The sequence below is a fragment of the Vigna umbellata genome, chromosome 8 (assembly GCF_029865625.1).
Source record: "Vigna umbellata cultivar VRB3 chromosome 8, Vumbellata_1.0, whole genome shotgun sequence".
Taxonomy (NCBI): domain Eukaryota; kingdom Viridiplantae; phylum Streptophyta; class Magnoliopsida; order Fabales; family Fabaceae; genus Vigna; species Vigna umbellata.
Window position 1 is genome coordinate 19,573,710 of NC_142172.1, and position 4,800 is coordinate 19,578,509.

Below are 4,800 nucleotides of genomic sequence, written 5' to 3' on the forward strand. Positions count from 1 at the left end.
ATAACTACTGTGGTAATGGAGAAATCTTGAAGATAATTTAACTTTAACTATATTTTCTTTTTAAAATCAGAAGGCCTAAATCTTGAAAATTAGACATTACTAGTCGAAATACATGTATATAAACGCAAGAGTGTCTAAAATATAATAAAAATATAAAAATTATTTATTATTGCTTTAAAATAAAAAATAGGCTTAATACCCTATTTTGTCCTCAATTTCATTCGAAAATGTCAAACTAGTCTATCTTTTAAAAAATACATCAATTACTTCTTCACTTAATAAAATTTGCATCAATGAAATCTCTTCTGTTAAATCCGTACAAACAGCGTTAATTAAAGAAAGAGAAAAATAATTAACGCTGTTTGTATGGATTGGATTTAACGGAAGGGATTTCATTGATACAAATTTTATTAAGTGAGAACGTAATTGACACATTTTTTAAAAGATTGATTAATTTGACATTTTCGAACAAAACTGAAGACAAAACAGGGTATTAAGCCTAAAAAATATTATTACATTTACAAAGAAAATGTCATATTTATGTAATTTAATTGTAAAATATTTTTCTTTACAATTTTAGTATAAATTACTATGTATAAAAGATACATAAATTTGATTAAGAAAATAAGTTAAAAACACTATGTATAAAAGATACACACAGAGTTAGGGGTTAGGGTTCAGGGTTTAGGGGTTAGGGTTGAGGTTAAAAACACTGACTGAAGGACTTGCAACATTAATTTTAGGGCAAACATTGCAAGCGACTACACTGAACAAATTTTTGGTACTTTTACCAAAAACATTGGCAGCCATGCGTCCTATGGATGTAATAAAGAGTGATATGAAGTCTATGAACCCGTTCCGGAAAATGAAAAATCCTTTCCGGCAAATGATGATGATGAACCGAATGTGAAAGGTATGAACCCTTTGTCCACATCATAAACCCGTTCCGGGAAGTACAAACCCATTCCGGAAACCTACTAAACTCGTTCCGGTAGGTATTAACACCATATTGTGATAGAAGTATAAACCCTACTGATAGACCGTTGCCATCAACGACGAAGAAGATGACTAACAATATGGTGTGGGTGGGAGGCAGCCACCCACCCAGAGGAAGAGTTATAGTTAAATTCTATTAATAGTTGCATTCGTGTTAGGGAAAACGATCGTTGTGACATGCTTCGTGGCATGAAAATAAGCAACACTGCTATCTATTATAGAAACATTGGCAACAGTATTTGACCGCTGCATGGATGCACAAAGAATTGAAAGTTTTTCATTAGGCAAGACTTTGCAAGCAAGCTATGACATTTGAGTGATAGAAGCAGTTTTAATAGTGATAGAAATGTAATATGTCGTCATAATATATGTTGTTAAGGAGAAGTAAGTACACTACGATGATGAAAATTATGATGATTCCATCAATTCATAGGAAGTAAGTAAGCAACTTCCTATGGATGTAATAAAGAGTGATGAGAACTCCAACACATAAGCTAGCTTGGGAATGCGTAAACCATAAAGTATTTGCATGTTTCTCTCAAATAACTCGTTTTTCGATGTCGATGTTAACATTGACAGTGTTTCGAAGACATTGACAGCCGTAGTTATAAAATTTTCTACCGTCTCGGAATGACCTAAAAATTTTTGTGGTTCCACAACAAGTGTTGAACAACGTGAAAAAAAATATGAGATCAAAATTCAAATAGTAGGTATGTAAACCGACACAACAGAGTGAGCTAACTACTAAAAATTGGTTCATGGACCTAGGAATGTTATTTTTGGACGAATTTTGACGTGCGGAGTCGTAGTAATAGGTATTTTGTTGGAAAAATATCAGGAGAGGTAACAAACAAACGTAAAAAAATATCAGGGTTTAGTGTTTAGGTTTAGGGTTTTTTTAGGGTTTAGGATTTTTTAGGATTTAGGGTTTAATAGGGTTTAAACGAATTTAGGGTTTAATAGGGTTTAGGGTTGAATAGGGTTTAGGGTTTAATAGGGTTTCGGGTTTAATAGGGTTTCGGGTTTTGGGTTTAGGGTTAGGGTTAAGGTTTAGGGGTTATGGGTTGGGGTTTAGGGGTTGGGGTTTAGGGTTTTTTAAGGTTTAGGGTTTACGGTTTAGGGGTTAGGGTTTTTAGAGTTTAGGGTTTAGAGTTTTTTGTTTAGGGTTTATGGTTTTTAGGGTTTAGAGTTTTTAGGGTTTAGGGTTTTTAGGGTTTATGGTTTGCGGTTTGGGGATTTGGGTTTGGGGTTTGAGGTTTGGGGTTTTGAGTTTGGGTTTTGGGTTTGGTTTTGGGTTTTGGGTTTTGAGTTTTGGGTTTTGGGGTTTTGGGTTTTTTAGGGTTTACGGGTTTTAAGGGTTTATAGTTTAGGGTTTGGGGTTTTTTTGTTTTGGGTTTTGGGTTTGGGTTTAGGGTCTAGGGTTTTGGGTTTTGGGGTTAGGGTTAGGGTTTTGGGGTTTAGGGATTATGGTTTGGGGTCTAGGGTTTTGGGGTGTAGGAGTAGGGTGTAGGGTCTAAGGTGTAGGGTTTAGGGTTTTGAGTTTAGAGTTTAGAGTTTTGGGTTTAGTGTTTTGGGTTAGGGTTGAGGGTTGAGGGTTTTTGGGTTTGAGGGTTTTTGGATTTTAGGGTTTGAGGGTTTGGGGTTTGGGGTTTGGTGTTTGGGGTTTGGGGTGTGGGGGGTCGGGGGTCTAGGGTCTGGGGTCTAGGGTCTGGGATCTGGAGTCTGGGGTCTTGGGGTTCAGGGTTATGGGTTCAGGGTTTTTAGGGTTTAGGGGTTAAGGTTTGGGGTTTGAGGTTAAGGTTTTGGGGTTAGGGTTATGGGTTTAGGGTTTCGGGTTTTAGGGCTTAGGGTTTTCGGGTTTTGGGGTTTAGGGTTTAGGGGGTTTAGGGTTTTGGGGTTTTTAGGGTTTGGGGTTTGGGGTTTTGGGTTTGGGGTTTTGGGTTTGGGGTTTGGGGTTTGGGGTTTCGGGTTTGGGGTTTGTGGTTTCGGGTTTCGGGTTTAGGAGTTAGGGTTTAGGGTTTAGGGTTAGGGTTTTAGGGTTTTGAGTTTAAGGTTTTGGGTTTAGGGTTTTGGGGTTAGGGGTTAGGGGTTATAGGTTAGGGGTTAGGGGTTTAGGGTTTAGGGGTTAGGGGTTAGGGGTTAGGGGTTAGGGGTTAGGGGTTAGGGGTTAGGGGTTAGGGGTTAGGGGTTAGGGGTTAGGGGTTAGGGGTTAGGGGTTAGGATTTAGGGGTTTAGGGGTTAGGGGTTTAGGGTTTAGGGGTTTAGGGGTTAGGGGTTAGGGGTTAGGGGTTTAGGGGTTAGGGGGTAGGGGTTAGGGGTTAGGGGTTAGGGGTTAGGGGTTAGGGGTTAGGGTTTAGGGGTTAGGGTTTAGGGGTTGGGGTTTGGGGTCTGGGGTCCGGGGTCCGGGGTTCAGGGTTTAGGGGTTCAGGGTTGAGGGTTCAGGGTTGAGGGTTCAGGTTGAGGGTTCAGGGTTCAGGTTGAGGGTTGAGGGTTGAGGGTTGAGGGTTGAGGGTTGAGGGTTGAGGGTTGAGGGTTGAGGGTTGAGGGTTGAGGGTTGAGGGTTGAGGGTTGAGGGTTGAGGGTTGAGGGTTGAGGGTTGAGGGTTGAGGGTTGAGGGTTGAGGGTTGAGGGTTGAGGGTTGAGGGTTGAGGGTTGAGGGTTGAGGGTTGAGGGTTGAGGGTTGAGGGTTGAGGGTTGAGGGTTGAGGGTTGAGGGTTGAGGGTTGAGGGTTGAGGGTTGAGGGTTGAGGGTTGAGGGTTGAGGGTTGAGGGTTGAGGGTTGAGGGTTGAGGGTTGAGGGTTGATGGTTGAGGGTTGAGGGTTGAGGGTTGAGGGTTGAGGGTTGAGGGTTGAGGGTTGAGGGTTGAGGGTTGAGGGTTGAGGGTTGAGGGTTGAGGGTTGAGGGTTGAGGGTTGAGGGTTGAGGGTTTAGGGTTGGGTTTAGGGTTTGGGGTTTGGGGTTTGGGTTTTAGGGTTTGGTTTAGGGTTTAGGGTTGGGTTTAGGGTTTGGGGTCTAGGGTTTTGGGTTTTAGGGTTTGGGGTCTGGGGTCTAAGGGTCTGGGGTCTAGGGTCTAGGGTCTAAGGGTCTGGGGTATAGGGTCTAGGGTCTAAGGGTCTGGGGTCTAGGGTCTAGGGTCTAGGGTCTAGGGTCTGGGGTCTAGGGTCTAGGGTCAAGGGTCTGGGGCCTAAGGGTCTGGGGTCTAGGGTCTGGGGTCTAAGGTCTAGGGTCTAGGGTCTAGGGTCTAGGGTCTAGGGTCTAGGATCTAGGGTCTAGGGTCTAGGGTCTAGGGTCTATTGATTGTCATATGATTATTACTTAATCAGTTTCAAAATATATCTAAAATTAATTAAGCAATCACTCAATCAATTTGTTAATTTTCTCACCTATTCCAACATATATAAGTAAGATTCTTTTTAAAATCTATATCTACAACTACAAACAATGTAAAGTCCTATCTATTATTTTACCTCTTTTATTAAGTTAACAAATATATAAGCTTGAGTTAACCAACCAATTAATTCATCTAACTTTCTACTTCATTCCAACATATGTGAATAAGACTTTATTTACACTTTATCCATTCCATCATATAATAATGAAGTACAACATATAATTTATGTTTATAACTGTTAACAATGTAAAGTGTAACTAATTTTTTCAATAGGAGATCAAAATAAACTCAATTATCAATGAGAGATCCGAAAAATATTTGCCTTAGAAGTTGTGTGTCACGTCTCATTTAATACTGTGCTGAGTCACCTACTAGCTTCCATTAATACACCACGTCACACGTGCAGTGCCATTA